At 48.9% G+C, this 17,798-nt stretch overlaps 1 protein-coding gene across 1 annotated transcript in view; it reads right to left on the bottom strand.

The window, feature by feature from the left end:
• Window positions 1-17,798, bottom strand: part of Sema4d (semaphorin 4D) — a 91,270-nt gene that overhangs the window by 54,846 nt on the left and 18,626 nt on the right. The window contains exon 2 of the mRNA XM_059262942.1: window positions 5,725-5,793. The gene's annotated coding sequence lies outside the window, so the exon portion shown is untranslated. The remainder of the gene's footprint in view (window positions 1-5,724; window positions 5,794-17,798) is intronic.

Below are 17,798 nucleotides of genomic sequence, written 5' to 3'. Positions count from 1 at the left end.
CACACAACACGTTAAGAAAAAAAAAATCAGAATGTCCTCCAGACACCCAGAGCGATGTCTGACAGAACATTAGGCACCATGGAGCCCTGGCAGGTAGGGTAAAACCCGTCCTGGCAGCCCTTTGCTCCAGGGTCCACCCATCTCCACACAGCCATCTCTTCACAGCAGCTTGACTCCTCTCTCTCTCTCTCTCTCTCTCTCTCTCTCTCTCTCTCTCTCTCTCTCTCTCTCTCTCTCTCCTCTCTCCTATGAGGGCACCTGTGACTGTATTCAGCTTCTCCCAGATAAGCCCAGATGAACTCTCCACGAAAAAGACCTTCAATTGGCTCATATCCACAGGAGCTATTCACACAGGACCACATTAACCAGGCGAGGCACTAGGGTCAGAACCTGACATCCCTAGGGGAGTTATACAATCTGTAGCAAGCTGTAAGAGCAAAGAACACAAGGGCTCAGTGTGGGTCTCTGAGTGGGGTGTGCTCCCATATGGAGTACTGCCTGCACCATCCCTCTTACATGATTAACACTCAGGCCTCCAGGTCCTCAGGGGAAGAGAACACACCAGTCTACAGTGTTCACAGGGGTCTGCACTTCCTGTTCTAATGAGCTGCCCCTCAGGTCAGTCAAACACACACCACCTAGGATCATGGTGGCCACGACTTCTAAACACAAAGCTGCAGGTGGGGGAGACAGCGGACACAGGTTATCTGGGGAGGGTTCCTTATCCAATTCCAAACCTGTATGTCCAGCTCAGAGGACAGAAGGGCTCAGCTAGGGGGTATCCCTGTGGGACCAGCTCTGCACATGAAGACCCTAAAAGATGAGACCCATGGCCTATGTCCTGGCAGCCCTGCCTTTTCAACAGGTCAGATCTCTCCATGTACCCATACACCATCTCTTCTCCCACTTGACCTTAGCGATCCCACCTGGGGTCTGTCTTCCCCAGGAGTTTAACTTAATTTGCCATCTACTGAGGCCTGGTTGCCTGGACATGATAGGCTACAGAGAACTCTTCCAACGTAGTGTGAATAGAAACAGCTGAGAAGAACCAGCCTCTCTGCAACAGCCCACCTGGGGGGCAACAGTTCCACCTGCCCTCTGGAAACCAGCATCCACATACTGCAGAATGGCAGGCAGAAAACTACAAGACCCAAGCTTGTAGATGGGAAATCAATGGTGCATCCAGAAAGCCGCTCACTGCAAGGCTCGATTCATGGGCTCTGCTCATGTGCATGACAGCATCACCACATGCAGGCTCTCCACAGGGAAAAAGGAGCCCTTTGTGGGCTATTAATAGCCTGGCCAGATGTGGGAGTGCCTGGGGTATTTTCCTAGGACTGTGCCGGCTCCCCACAGCTGCACAGGCTGTGGCAGCCCCTCCACTCTGGCTGCCAAAGCAAGTCACATGGCATTGGGGGGACAGGTATTTACAAGGTGGCTCTCCTCCCACAGAGACACTGGGCTCATCACAAACATGACATGCAGGCTGAGCAGGCCACCAATGCATTCAGGACACGGCCATGATGTGGAGAATCAGCAACAAACAAGCACACTGCATCTTTACCCCCCACAGAAGACAAGGGCAAAGGAAGCCCGTACAGCGCTGGGCCTTCAGGATGAGGGCTCATCACAGGCAAGGCAGGGCTGGTGCCTCAAGAGAAACATGGTCAGTGTGGTGACCCTCTCAAGCACCTCAAGAGGCTGCTTAGGAACTTTCCTTAGAAACCAGGAATTGCAGCACTTCCCACTGGTCCAGCCCCAGCAGGATCAGAGCAAACTCAAACCCAGGACAGCCACAGCCCTCTAAATCCACGCTGCTCAAGGCACACAGCTGATGGCACATGCCACCGCAACTGCGATGGATGGCCACGTTAGGAGAGTAGATACTTTCTAATAATCTATTTCAATTAATCCAATACATAAACCTTCTACTATGTACTTAACACACTTCAGAAAGAGGCACACATAATCCCTTCTGGGTGCTGAATCGTCAAGCCAGGCTTTAGCTTTGAATAGTCACACTCGAGCACCTGGGCCAGGCACAGTACTCACTTATGGGACCGGGCAATGTGGGTCTAAAGCACAGAAGAGCAACACAGCCCACACACGGCTGCTAATACAAATGATTGGTTCCAAGTGTGCTGAGGGTGTGCATGCTTCCAGTCACTGTACATGGACACTTTGCTGTGGCCAATGGCAGAGTCCCAGGTCAGGGCTGGCCCCTTTGGGTTTGAAGTGGCTGGACAGTACTAAAATTCCACATCTCCTGTCACATCAGAGCCACTGGAGGACCTGCCATCTTGCATATTTCTCATGCAGTGGTTGCTGGTGATCTACACTGTGGGCCTAATGTCTGACTGATGCCACATAGGCAGGAGTTCTGTATACTAATGGGTCTCTGAGCTTTTGGATCAGCACTTACTAGACCTTGGATACCCAAGGGGGAAGGACCTGGGCATTATTCCAGGTCATAACTTCCCAGGACTGTACCCATAGGACCAGAGAGACCCTCCCAGGCTCCATGAACACACACGGAAGTAATTATCTCCCATTTTAGTATCATTTAATTAAAGCTATGGTGGCCCTGCTCAAAGTGTGTATTTTAGACACTAAAAATAAGGCCACCCTCCTATACATAAATTGTCAGTCCCAAGGCATATGAGCACACTCAAGGGTAGCACACTTGAGTACTAGGCACACTCAGGGGTGGGCACACTTAGGTACACTCAGCTGAGACTACTAGGGCTAGATACACTTAAGCAGTGCAACAGTGTACACACAACGGACCTGGTAAGACCTCATAGCTGGGGCTGGAGAGATATGGACAGCTCAGAGGTTACAAATACTTCTTGCTCTTGCAGAGAACCAGAATCTAGTTCCCAACACCCACTGCAGGCTGCTCACAATCACCTGTAAATCCAGGTCCAGGGAATCCACACCCTCTTCTGGCCTCCTTGGGCACCTGCACACATGTGGTATACACCCATAAAAACACAAAGATATATATAAATATAATAAATAAACACAAGAAAGATAAAGCCAGGCCCTGCACACATGTGGCATACACCCACACAAACACAAACATATAAACATAATAAATAAACACAAGAAAGATAAAGCCAGGCCCTGCACACATGCGGCATACACCCACACAAACACAAACATATAATAATTAAACACATCTTAAAAAACAAGAAAGATGAAGCTGAGCATAGTGGCACACATCTTTAATCCCAGCACTTGGGAGGCGGAGGCAGGCAGATCTCCATGAGTTCAAGGCCAGCCTGGTCTACAGAGCGAGATCCAGGACACCCAGAGGTACATAGTGAGACCCTGTCTCAAACAACCTAGGAAAACGCAACACAAGAAAGACTACAGAACTGTGACAAGTCGGCCTGAGCACAGAAAGACGGGGAATTTTGAAAGCTCGGGCAGCCTTGAAAGTGCAAGAAAACTGGAAGCACTTTCCTCCCCATACTGTGTCCCCTCAACACACTCAAGGCAAGAGTGTGGATCTAAGAAGAGCCCTGCAGGTGAGACAGCCTTGTAATCTGCCACCAAGCAAGGCCTGTCCCTAATCCTGACATCTGCCCTCTCAGTATTCCCAACAGACTCAAGGGGTACCCAAGCACCCCCAAACCACTGCTTGTTAGCCAGACCTCACAAAACCTCCTGGCTGCTGCCTTCCCTGCCTGGACACACCAGTTTCTCCCAGAGGCCACTCTTGGATTCTTGGCTAGATTTCCACCATGGCGTCATAGAGACGGGCCCCCAGGGGCACCAGTAAGGACAATGCCTGCTTTGTCCCCACTCCCAGGACCCACCAAAGGCAAAGCTGCTTGTATGGGACACTTCACACTGGGAAAGACCCTGAAAAGTTATTTTAGTTTCCACCTCAATGCAAACTCTACAATATACAGCTTAATATTCCTAAGTATTTCCTTTCTAGACAGGCTTTTATATGCAAACTACAGCACTCCCCTCATCCTGGGGTAGGGGCGCTACCCTCTGAGACCTTCGCTGGGTGACTGACACCGAGGAGCGGGCACCATGCTTTTTCAACCATGCAGAAACCTACAGCAGAGTTTCTTTCTGAAAATTCGCCACACTGAGATATCAACAGCAGTTCGTAATCAGACTGAACAGCAGAAAGCTGTACAAGTATGAGCCCTCTCCTCTCACTCTCCAAATGCTTCCCTGTACTGTCCTCTCTCCTTGTTGATTTCAGGGAACAAAACATGCACACAGCGAAACTGCACATAAGGGGACCACTGTATCCATGATGGGAAACCTCTGAGCCACTGTAGGGTGCTGTGCTACAGCTGGCCAACCAACTGGGCTTCTAGACAAGACTCAAGACACTTGAGTTAGGCTGACACAGAAGCCATGTTTGGAAAGTCCACTAAATGCAGGCGCGTTCTTAGACACCCTTAGTCAGAACCTCTGGCCTAGCCGTGGAAGGTATGGGGTCTGCATGGCTGCCTCTCCCCTCAGCTCTGGAAGTGGCAGGCACCTGGGGGCCTGGGATGGGGTTCGCACAATGAGGCCAAGCAGCACTGGGAGGTGGATGCCCTGTCACAGTGGTTGGAGGAGGTTACGGCCAAGGCTGGAGATGCCCCCGAGAAAATGGCTAGGTGCATTGTGTTTACCATACTGTGAACTCACCATCATCTGTGACAAAAAGAGAACCAATACCCTCCTGGAGCTACTGGGCCAGGATGGCATAGCTACCACACAAGCGTGTGCACCAGGGTCCACGTGCACCAGGCCTTCTGAGCCCTAGGCCAACCCAGAAAGCCTCTACTGTCCACCACCCTGAACACCTAAGTGTAGTGACCACAAAGGGCTGGCACGTCACCCTCCCAGCCCATATCTGAGCTGCCACCTCCAGAGACATCTCTACCCCAGGGTCAAGCAGTGGCTGGGAGGACAGGAAAGAAGCAGAGACAGAAGCTCTTCCATCTCCCTAGGGAGGGAGACAGGTTACTTCAAAGACCCAGTGCACACTCCTGAACACAAAATCCCCAGGGGACTTTTTAGAGGGAGGGGTAAGGGACTCCACCCAGCTCCCTCCTGTCTTGCCTGGAAGTCGGAAATTGGTGCTGAGCCAGGTGCTTTGACGGTGAATCTTCACTGTCAACGGACTGGATTTAGAGTCACATGGAAACCCACGGGTCTGTGAGGGTGTTTCCAGAGAGCTTTAACTGAGGCTGGAAGACCTGCCCTAAATGTGGGTTGTTCTATCCCAGGGGCTCCAGACTGAATAAAAAGAAGAAAGCAGCTGAGCATCGGCATGTTTCCCTCTGCTTCCAGACTACAGATGTAACTCAACCTCAACCAGCAGCTGCCTCAAGCACCCGCAGCAACACCTTACCTGCCGTAATAGTCTTTATCCTTAACGGGAGCCAAAACGAACCCTCCTTCTGTAAGCTGCTTTTGTTGGGTTTTATGTCACAGCAGGAAAAGTGAGGAATTTACCATCCAAGGCTGCCATGCTGGCAGCCTTCCCCCACCCCCTCCACCCACATGGGGCCTTCAATGCCACTCAAGTCACACCCCTCATCCAGACAGTGGCCCCTTTGGCAAGAATGCCTCGGTTTTCATGGACAGACTTTTCTCGATCCCCTCATCACTGGTGGGCCGGGTGCAGAAGAGACCCAACTGCTGACTCAAGGTTCACCTCCCAAGGGGACGCTTCCTTGGCAGGTGGATTCTGTTACTCACCTAGGGACCGGTATTGTCAGACATGTCAGCATTCAGAACCTGGCCGTGTTCCAGCGGTGTTAACAGAGTCTGAAACAAGGATTGGAAAGGAGGTATCTTAGCTGAACCAAAGTGAGTGATTCAGTCAGACAGACAGACAGACAGACAGACACACACACACACACACACACACACACACACACCCCATCACATACATACATGCCACTCTGCAAGGGCACTGCCCAAGAGAGAAGTCTGTCATGGTGCACAGCACCTCTGCCAGGTGAGCACCGCAGGGCGACCCCTCCAGGAACAGGAAGGGTGGAGGCAGTGTCTGCCCCTCCCTGACTTACTCCCTCTACGCTAACCAGGAATCAGAGCAGCAGTTTCCACAGCACAAACTAAGAACTGCTGTGTGGAAGAAGGCAGGAGATCACAGGCTGTGAAAGATAATCCAGTCATCACAAGACATGACATTTGAGGGCAAATGAGATGGCTTGTCAGGGAAAGGCGCTTGCCCCAAACATGACAATCGGCGTTTGATTCCTGGCACCCACATAATGGAAAGAGAAAACTGACTCTCACAGGCCGTCCTCTGACTTCCACACGCATGCTGCGGTGCACACACACACACACACACACACACACACACACACACAAACAAACAAACAAACATTTTAAAGGCTTTTTTAAAGCATGACATTTTAGCACACCACTTCCAATCCGGCCCCTAAACTAGAACACCACACTAAGAAATACTGGCGTTAGTACACAGTCAACAATTTAAGTAGAAGATCGAGAAAGAAGAAACCAGAATACCAGAACTGGTTTTTGTTTTTTAATAAGAAAAGCAGAAAGGGTTTTATTATGTAACACACAAAAGGAGGCATAGAAACAGCCAGCAGAAAATGCTACGGCCACCTTCCCTAGGAGCTCCTGAGGTCCCCAGTGTCCCCAACCAGAGCATGAACCTGCAGAGGGCACATCAGAGGTGGTAGGGGTTCAGTGTCATCAACCCACAAAGAGTAAACGAGATGTCACTGCCTTTTTCAGGTGGGAGGAGTGACCAGCCAGTGATGGGATGGCTCCGGGAACTCCCAACCCAGAAGGGAGAAGGAACAGCAGCCGCCTGGCCTGACGTTGGGAGTTTCCTGACACACATCCTGCTGCTGTTGGAAGAGTACCTCCTAATCCATGTGTTGAAATGTGGCTGCCATTGTGTCATTATTAAGAGGGTGAAACTCAATCTCCATACTCCTGTGTTGTTGGTATTTGGAGATGGGGCTTCTGCAAGGTAATTAGATGAGGTCATAGGGTATGGCCTCCATGATGATGCTAGAAGGTGTAAAGAAGAGGAAGAGACCCATGCTGACATGCTGGGTCTGTCTCACCACCGTGTGATGATGCCCTTACCATGATACCCTACATCAGAAGGGGCTAGACGGATGCTAGCACCCTGCCCCTGGACACCCTAACTTCAAACTGTAAGCTGGATAAAGCTCCCTGCTTTATAAATTACCCAATTAATGCAACAGAGAAAGGACCAAGACCTGTTCCTACTCAGACACAAAGGTGTGATGAAGGACATTCTCTGCACTGCAGCAAAACCATGGAAACTGCCTCAAGGACCACCAGCACGTGACCAGAGAGTGAGTCACAGTCTGTCCAAATATCTGAATCCTAGGCAGCTGTATGGAAGAAGGCAATCACCCTGTATGGAAGTGGAACTGCCCAAGACAGAACAGAGCTGAACAGAGAAGGCCAGAGTGGGACTGGGGCTCCAGCTTCGGGCATGCCTCACTCAAGTGTATGAACAAGCATCAGGAGATAGTCAAGTAAGCAGGCACAGGTTCTCACGCTGTGGGTTAGATCTGAAATCAGAAGACAACTTGGTCCTTCTCTGCTAGTGACATTTTTCCCTTGCATGCTCCAGCAGACACATGCCACAGTCCTCTAAAAGAGAAATTTCAACCTGCACACATGCATCCGCATATACATATATCACACTCACATACACACAGGCACTCATGCCTAGATATACACACATAGGCTCCAAATGCACTGTAAGAGGCCCCTCTCCTTCTCCCAGAAGCCCTATCCCCTCACCCACCAACTCTGAGATATGCATTCGTAGCCACTGCCACTTCTAGGAGCCTCAGCCAGTGGTCTTCACATAGCGAAACTGCCACCGGTGAATGAAAAGCAGGCCCTTGGGCCCTGGTGAGAACCCTGGTCCTGTAGAGCTGAGGGAACACAGGAAAGTACACTCCTAATGGATTCCAGGCCTGTGCTGCTGAAGGCCTCTGGGGCCACACCTGGAAGATGCTCCTCCAGGGAATAGTATGTGGAAAGTTCAGCGACTCTGCTGAAGAGCTGTGTTTCTTACAGGGGCCAGCCTGCATCCGAGTGGTCCCAACACATTATGTGAAGATGCACAGATACAAAGCAAAGAAGGGATTTCCAGGAGAGATGTACTATTAGCAACTCAAGAACATCAATGAGGAATCCCTGCTACTATCACCCCCAAGAGGCCCTGGGAACCATGGGTGCTCCATCCCAAGCCTCTTATGACTTGAAGCACCCTCCCTCTGCAGGACTCGCTTGGTCACTGGCCAGCCCAGAGGACACCCCTAGAAGCAGGGACAGGGTACCCTAGCAGAAAGGCCTGGCAAAGTGTGTCAGGACAGTCTGGGTGAATGGACAGTCCAGGTCAACAAGCCTCCAACACTGTACAGGACCATGAAGAATAAAAAGCAAGCAACAACCGTGACCACACTGCCCTGCACTCCTGCAGGACAGTGACAGGCAGGACCCTATGCTGGGTTCTAGAGAGGCCACTCCAAGGAAACCAAGATTCATGACGCCAGTCTACACAGACAAGGCCAAGCACCGAGGCCTCCAGGTCTGCTCTGGTATCCCCAGCTGAGCTGTTGGTCCCAACAGACCCTGGGGACCAAACCTCGGACTGGCTTCCCTCCATACTTAGATCCCACTGTCCTGAAGGCACTCGTGGTACATGTTCATCCCTATACCACAGCCAGCTCTTCCCTGCAGAGTCTACACCCCTCCAGGACCTCCACCATCCTACTTCTTACTAAGTCACATTTGGATTTTATTTTTGTTTACCTTCCTTGCAGGGCGAGAAATGACGCCCAGCCTCTTGAGCACGCTAAGCAAGCCATCTGCCACCAAGCCCAATACTCAGAGCTTTGTTTTTTATTCGAACTTGTACAAATCAAAAAACACTGGGGTGCCCATTCTCCCCAAAAGGCATTACATAGTAGCGCAATCAAAGAACTAAGCAGAGGCAAGAATGATCTAGCATCCTTGAGGACAGCATGTCGCCAAACCAAGAGTGCCAGAATAAATCTCTAATAGGTTTTACTCACCCCTGGCAGAGTAACAGATTGGTGAAAACTGAGGTATCCTAGACATCCTAGGTATTACAAGATGGTCCTGGGGCCAAACTATTTCCTGAATGACAAGGGAATTACTAAACGAATTCCAGAAGGCTGTGATGAAGTGTAGTAACTCTTTCTAGCAGTTCATTAAACTGGTTTGCCTAGGAGGGGAAGTGCTGGGGGCTTCAATAATTCCCAGGCTGCAGAGCACAGTGCCAGAATGTCTCTGTACATCATCCATTATGTTATGTGAATTTCATCTCAACAACAGAAAGCATAGGAAGTGAAGGGGTGCTGGGATGAATTTCCAATGGACACAGATTGGCTATTCACATGGGAGGGCGTGGTTATCTCTCCTCTGTACATCCACAGAGGGCAGTCTGTATTGGTGTCAGTGGTCTATGACTTATGGATCTGCACACAGTCGGGAGCCCCTCGATCTCACACCCTCTTAAACATTACTTACCCCAAAGCCTGAGGCTAGAAGAAAGGAGGGGACACAATACTGGGGTTCTGGAGGCACAGGGGATGGTTTGGGGGGAATCTATGAATGAGAGTTAGGAGTGGCCCCTGCATTTCTGGGTAGGCAGAGGAAGTGGGGGGTGTGCAGGAAAAACAAAGAGTGAGACACTAACCAGGCCCATGACAGCAAGAGAACGGAAGACCTGAGAATCGCACCACGTGGAGGCTCGTCTCGGTCATGAGCCTGACTTTGAACAGTGCCCCATATGGCTATCGGAGCCCCCAGCCTGTGTCACTGTGTCAGGGGCATGTACCAACGGGCGAACAGGAAGTTCAAAACCATTTCCTGATTCACGGGCTGAGGAGGTGGCTCAGTTGGTAAAGCGCCTGCCTTGCAAGCGTGAGGAGCTGAGTCCAACCCCCAGAAGCCCTGTAAAAAAGCGGGACAGTGATGCATGCTTTTAAACCCAGCCCTGGAGGGTCAGTCTGGGGAAGCCTGGGGGTCTCACTGACGAACCAGCAAGTTCCAGACCAGTGAGAGACCTTAAAAAAAAGGGAGGAGACATCTGAAGAGTAAGTCAAGGTTATGGTCTGGCCTTCATACACATACGGGAACACACATGTACCTGCACACATAAGTGCACATGAACAAGCAAACACACACACACTTTCTACTTCAAACAAAGAACTGGGAAAATCAGCCGAGTTCACCTCACTGATGCGAGGTCATTTTCATTTCTGTCAATCTGGGTTCTCTTCAAGGCTGACAAAACAGGCCTGGGGCAGGACAACAGGCCAGGGCTCCCCAGGGCCTTCCCTTCCCTGAGCAACCACAGGAAGTCCCAGTCTGTCGCCCAGTCATCACACCTACAACAGCTTCTGCTAGATGTGTGCACATGCTCAGACACACTAGCACTCAAAGATCACATGAGCACACGCATAGTTGCCCTCACAGGTATGCAAGTACCCACAAGCCCACCAGTACCTCAGTGAGGTCACCACTGCCCAGAACGTGTGCTATGTGTTAGTGAGGTACCAGTCAACCTGTGGCACCAGCTGTGCCCGAGGGTATGTCTTGTCATCGTGGACATCCTCAAGGCCCCTCCCACTGGCCTCTTACCCTGCAGTCAATATCCAGCATGCAAAGCCTGTAAATACGGTGAGGATGAGGGCTGGGCATCTGCACGTGCAGTCACATCCTGACCACAAATGGGAAGCAGACACCGGTTTCCAAACCTTCTTGGAGGATGTGGCTCTCTTCCAAGCACTCCTGTTACTATATAACCAGAGGTTTTTAAGTCCACAGCTCCAGGGCACAGGCCCTAAAAGGGCTCTGTCACTCTTTCACAAGCCATCAGAGCAGAAACTAAAATGTCACCAGACTCCTGGAGAGAAACTGAATGAATCTTCCCAGCTCACAGCCTCCATATGAAGGTTAGCTGGGGTTCCCCTGGTTGTGGGAGCTGAAGTTTCCAGAGTGGAACCCCAGCAGCACTCTTCAGGAATAGCACCACCTCTGCCTCCTCCATGGCAACCACGTGTGGACTGAATACATGCCCCCAGTACCACCCTGCTCTAGCATCTCCATGCCCTAAGTGCCCAACACTGCAGAACCAAGGTGACTCAGCGATACCCCCAGAGCCCAGAAAGACAAAACACAGTGTGATATCTACTAGATGGCTCTGCATTCTCAGAGCTCCTGGTTCTTCAGTGCCTACATTCAGACTCATGCGGACCTTTGAACACATGGGTTCCACATACATTCAGAAAAATAAGCTCTGCACAGACAGTCTTTGCCCCTTGTTCCCTATTCCATACACCCACTGGCACGGCACATCCGTCATCTCAGAACAGTGAGGCATTTAGAGGTGACTGATGTACGGAAGGATGCTGACTGGTGTGTGAGGGCCACACACGCCATCTCATGCAAAGATCTGAGCATCTCTGAGTTCTGTGGATGGTTCTAGAATCCATCCCATCCCCTCAGACACAGATGGACAACTGCACACACTGGTGCAGGTCACTTGGTGGAGAAGTTGACTTTCATGTCCTTTACTCCGTCATTTTCCACTTCCGTTTGTGCGTGCGTGTGCTTATGCATGTGGAAGCCAAAGGTCGGGAATCATCCTCAATCACTCTCACTGAGGCAAGGTCTCTCAATCAAACCCGGAATTCATCAATATAGCACTCCCTAGCCAGCTTGCTTCAGGGATCCCCTGTCTCCACCTTCCACAGACAAGCCACCATCTCATTGGACACGGTCTTGGGTCTTGGGGATCCAAACCCAGGTCCTCACACTTACACAGCAAGAGCTTTAACCACTGACTCAGCCATCTCTTCAGAAATGTCCGTATACGATGTATCTGTATACAGAGCTATGTTTTGCGACTAGTCTGGACTCTGTCTCCACAAACAAAAACCACGGTTACTTATGAAAGGAGGAAAGTCACGGTTCTTAAAAATCCTTATCTAGAGATGATCACAGTAGAGGTTAGCCGTCTAGCTGCCACGAGCTGCCAAGCAGAAGGCTGATGCCATGTCACACACCTGCACAGCCACAACAATGCAAGATGGCAGCACATGGCTGCAGAAGGTTAAGGGCAGCCTGAGGCTGCACAGCAAGGGACAGCAGCACAGAGACCATTCTAGGGACGACACAGGACAAGACAGTCACTGTATTCGGCCTGCTTGTCCCATAACTCATCATTACTTCAACTTGGTGCCCTATCACAGCCTGGGTTCCCACAGGCCCATGCTTCCCTTTGTATGGCGATTCCTAAACCCTCTCCATTTTCAAAAACTTCCTTTCTCTTTTAAAAATATTTATTTTATGTGTATGTATGTGCACCATGTGCATGCAAAAGCCCACAGTGGTCAGAAGAGGTATCAGGTCCCTTAGACCTAGAGGTAGTGGCTGTCATGAGCTGGCATTTGGGTGCAGACCTAACTCAGCCCTCTGCAAGGGCAGCCAGCGCACCTAACCATGGAGCCATCTCTCCAGCCCCAACCTTCTTCCTTTTTATTCCTTAAAAGTCATTCTCCCGTTCGAAAGACCAGCATGACACAGATTTTTTTAATTAAATGAAACAAAATTACTTGCCTGAGGGATTACTAAAAACAGGGGTGGGGAGGAAACGTTCCCCTCACCTAAGATGCTCCAATGTGTCTGGGCAGGGTAGGAACCCAAATCTACAGCTTCCATCATCGAAACAAGGAGAAGGGGGACAATGTGCCCTTCAGAAGGACACAGTCAGTCATCTTCACTTAGCAAAAGCAAAGGACAGAGGTGCTGTGAAGACACATCAAAGCTGTCAAGAGCAGCCCGAGGAGGCTCACCCTCAGGACCTCCTGGCCTAGCACTGCAGAAAAGAAGTTCAGGGTGAGTCACGTATTTAAACCGTCAACAAATTTATGAAGTAGAAATAAGGCATAGTACATGAGCCAGAGTTGAGCAGTGGTACTTAAGGGTCACACAGGTATCTTTCCAATGGTCATATATAGTATATATAGATATATGTATATATCACATAATGTTCGTGTTTATATGGTGTACATATGCATATGCACATATACACAAATTTTGTAGCTAAGTTGCACTGCTCAAAGAATATAATTTACAACAAGATTTAAAGTTTAAGCTAAGTTTTTAAAATTATTTTATTATTTTATGTCTGTGTGTGCCTGTGTGTGCGTGTGTGCGTGTGTGTGTGTGTGTGTGTGTGTGTGTGTGTGTGTGTGTGTGTGATGTACCATGTGCATGCCTGGTACCTGACGAGGCCAGAAGAGGGCACTGGATCCCCTGGAACTAGAGTTACAGAAGGTTGTGAGCCACCATGTGGGTGTTGGGAACAGAACCTGGGTCCTCTCAAAGAGCAGCCAGTGCTCTTAGCTGCTGAGCCATCTCTCCAGTCCCTACGCCACGTTTCCAACTTAAAGTGTATGAGCTAGTTTACTTATTTCAAAACCCTTAAGGACTTGCTTTTGTAAATGGAACTGTCAGGTGTAGTACTTACGTGTAGGGCGACAGGCGTGTTCACACAGGCAAACACAAGGCTGCACGCTTGCTGGTCTGAGGAAGCACGGCTGGTTATTTTGTTGTTGTTGTTGTTGTTGTTGTTGTTGTTGTTGTTGTTGTTGTTGAAGACACAATGGCCTCACACTCACTACACAGTTGAAGGTGACTGTGAACCTCATGGTCTTCATGCCTTCACCTCCAGAGAGCTAGGATTACAGGTGTGCACCACGACACACTCGTTTTACACAGTGCTGGGGATTAAACCCAACACCTTGTATTGTGAGGAAAGCACTCGACCACCTGAGCCACACGCCTAGCCCCCTTTGCTGGATGTTTTTAACATCCTCGTTTGAGATGTCCATAGGAAGACAAGCACTATTTCTGTAGGCAATTTTGATTTTTTTTTTTTTTAATCTTGATCCAGCTTCTAACTCCCAGTCCTATGATTCCCTGACTTCCTCTCCTGCCTCACTCCACTTGGCAGGCTTGTCTGGGCTTTCAAGCAGGCTAACAAGCAGCTTTTGTGGAAGAGACAAAACATAAATGAATCTGTACCGTGGAACAATCACCTGGACAGCGCTAATAGAGGAGTGACAATCTCATCCACTTTCTCGCCCACAAGTTTCCTCTCACTCTGTATGAAGCCAACTCAGTTATCCCCCTGGGACTGCTTCCAGGTAGCAAGCTGGCCCTTCTGGAGACAGTAAAGATGCACAGGTCACTGGGGTGCTGTGCATTAATTGGTTAGTCCTGGCACTACCTGCCACAGGGGCTGTAGAGCCTTGGTGTTCATCCACTGACTAGTCCCTGGAGAGGAGACCAAGGAGATGGCCCCCTGGGCATGAGGCACGTGATAACTTCACTAGACCTAAAGTCTACAATGTATGAACAACTGCCCAAAACTCACCATCAGCAAAAAGAGAGTAGTCACCACCACAGACCCCACCGACACTAAAAGGGAAGAATGTAAACAACTATAAACATTCGATGCATGCCTGGCTTGCTTGCTTGGGAGAAAACACTCAATTCTGTAGTAACTACAATCAGCCCAAACTCACCCAAGATACAGACAGTCTCATCAATACTGTAAACGCTAAGGAAACTGAAAACATAGTTAATTACCTCAGAAACAGACATCTGAAGGTCTCTGGTAGTGCGATTGAAAAAGTCTATCTAACATAATAAGAAAGAAGTAACTAACAACAGTTGTATATAATCTCTTCTAGAAAACAGGGAGAAACGAGAAGGCTGGCATGACCTTGACAGCAAAACAATCATTTCCTGCTTCTTCAAGAAGAAAGGAAAACAACGAAAAAGAACAAAATGACTAAACTTATTTGATTGCTATGTCTTAAAATGTTGTTTATTTTTGGTGCTGTGAATGTCACTGGGACAAAACAATTTGGTACCCTTGGAAATAAATTTATATGAATAAACTGTAATAAAGTCTTATATTGCAAATGGATCTTTTCTAATGAAAAAGTTTGTGTCTATATGTACACATTGTACATGTGTGTACTCATGCTCATATGCACACGTGTGGAGACATAGGTCAGCATCAGGTATCTCTGTCTATGTCTCTACACAGTATTGGTTTATTTATTATTGAGGAGGGCACACAACGACCACATCTTCCCTTTACCTCTTGGGGCAGGGCCTCTCCAGTTGTTTCTCTCCCACTATGTGCTCCAAGCAGCCTGCCAGCAACTCCCTTGTCTCCACGGTCCATATTGCTGGGATTACAGATGTGCTCCAGACCAGAAGTGTTTACACACCATTCAGAGTCTATATTTGCTTCATATATGACTAAGGTCCAAAGGCAATGCAGATTTAGAATCCTGTAATTACTGAGGAAACAGAGACCTCAGGACAACATATCTACTCCTTTGGAGTTTCAAGAAATCATGCCTTTTACCTCCCAGAGAGAAAGGCGACCAGAGTGTAATACAACGCGTTCTGGGCCTGGGTATGCATCTCACATTCTTGGACGCACAATAGCCCTGTCACCCAAAGCTTAATCTTATACAGTTTCAGTTACCTACCATCAATCATGGTCCAAAAATACCCACAGGACTTGTTCAAAGTTTGTAACTGCATGCTTATTCTTCGTAGCATGAGAAAAATCTTTCATGACCTCGCCCCATCCTGATGGGCTATGAGCCATCCTCTTGCCTAGTGTATCCACTGTGTGTATGCTATCCACACGAGTCACTCAACAGCTGTCATCAGCCTCAGCATCACAGGGCTTGAGTTCCAGTAACCCCTATTTTATTTACTAATGACTCTAGAGCACAAGAAGGGGGGTGGGGTGGGAATCTGGATCTGCAAAGAGAAGCCCCAGGAAGTGCTTCTTTTAAGACCTAGGAAGTGTTTCTTTTAAGAGAAAGGCTGTTGTGTTTTCAATCTAAGGAAAGAAATTAGACAGGCTAAGATTGCTCAGATCTACTCTACAGTGAAATTTTTCAAAGGGTGTGTGTGTGTGTGTGTGTGTGTGTGTGTGTGTGTGTGTGTGTGTGTGTTTGAGAAAGAGAGAGAGATTGTGAGCTAGTGTGGCACACCTGCACTTGTATTAGAGCCCTTTTAAATTCTCTGAGTCATCTGTAAGTTGCCTAGGCAGGCCCTGAAATTGCAATCCTCCCATCTCATCCTCCCTAGCTGCTGGCACTGTGGATGTGCACCCCAGACAAGCTTGCTGTTAAACTCTTACTGTGCCTGATTTATACTTCAACTCTGCTACAGGGACATATGTATAGCAAACAGAAACAAACTGTAGGTATACAGTTCAGTACTGTCTGTGGGTTCAGCCACCCACCCATCAATGGACTCTTCAACCACATCCCCTGCAGTGAGTGGAGCCGATGGTGATACATCTTGAGCTGACCATGATCTTAAAGAGAAATGAAGGCAGAGAGTATAGGCCCATCTTTGGGTTACAAAGACAGACCCAGGCCAACGAAGGGGACTGAAGTTTGTTGCACATGCATGAGGCCTGGAGTTTGGATCCCAGAGCCCGTGTAAATGCTGGGTGGACAGGGAAGCCCACCTGTAATTCCAGCTTCAGAAGGCAGAAATGTGATCCCCAGAAACAGAGTCTGGTTGAGAGACCTTGCCTCAACAAGGAAGGTGGAAGAGCAATCCAGAATGCTTCCTGAATCAACCTCAGGCCTACATATGCACATACAAACACACACATATACACATGCACAACACACATAGATACACACAGAAAGAAAGAAAGAAAGAAAGAAAGAAAGAAAGAAAGAAAGAAAGAAAGAAAGAAAGAAAGAAAGAAAGAAAGAAAAAAAGAAAGAAAGGAAGGAAGGAAGGAAGGAAGGAAGGAAGGAAGGAAGAAAGAAAAAGAAAAAGAGCTGGATTTTCTTGCTCAGGTCTCTCCAGGTACTGCCCAGAGAAGAGAGACAAAAAGATGAAGACTCATACCCACAGTAATTAGGGTTTCACAGGGATGGGAAGATGGCCTCTGTCCCAGTGGCTCCAGCCACACTGCTGACACATGGGCACCAGCACACAAGTTGCCGCTGCCCCCCCCCCCCGAAACTTCACTCCAATGATGTCCAGATGCAAAGCGCAGCTTCTAGACACCTGGCACCAATAAACCTTGGGGATAAACTCAGCCTGAAGCATCGCTGCTCTACACTTACAGGCACATCAGCCCCGAGGAACCTTCGCTTCAACTGAGTGCCTGAGGTTGGGCAAGAAATCGCTTGCATTTTAATCCAAATAAGAGCATCTGCAAGATTACACAGGACACATAAACATAAACAGGCCTGCTCTTCCACGGCCCTGGTCGTCAGCTGTCTTCCTCTGTATACAGGAATGGAAGAATTTGGTAAATGAGTCCCGTAAACCACATTTCAAGCAGTTGTTCTTTTTCAAGATTAGACCCACTAAAGCTGTCCATGGAAGGCAAGGAGCTTCAGAAACCCTATATGGCTTTCTTAAGTGGCTACACTTGGCATCTTCAAACTGGATGATTCTCAGAGCATCCTAGCCCAAGGCAAAGGCTCAGGCACGTATATGGTCAAGCCTTGGCTCTCAGGCCTCTCCTGACCCTTGAACAATGGTGAGATGGGATTGTCCCTTAACTGCCACATCCTTGTGGGTAAATCTTCCTTCAATGAGAAGCTAAGCCTGGGTTGAAGCTGGAGATGACAGTTGCAGGTCAGAGGTGGGGTCCTCCCTTTGAAAGTACCAGTCAG

Source organism: Peromyscus eremicus, chromosome 5, assembly GCF_949786415.1.
Source record: "Peromyscus eremicus chromosome 5, PerEre_H2_v1, whole genome shotgun sequence".
Taxonomy (NCBI): Eukaryota; Metazoa; Chordata; class Mammalia; order Rodentia; family Cricetidae; genus Peromyscus; species Peromyscus eremicus.
Note: the sequence above shows the minus strand (reverse complement) of the source record. Positions and strands in the feature narration are given on the sequence as shown.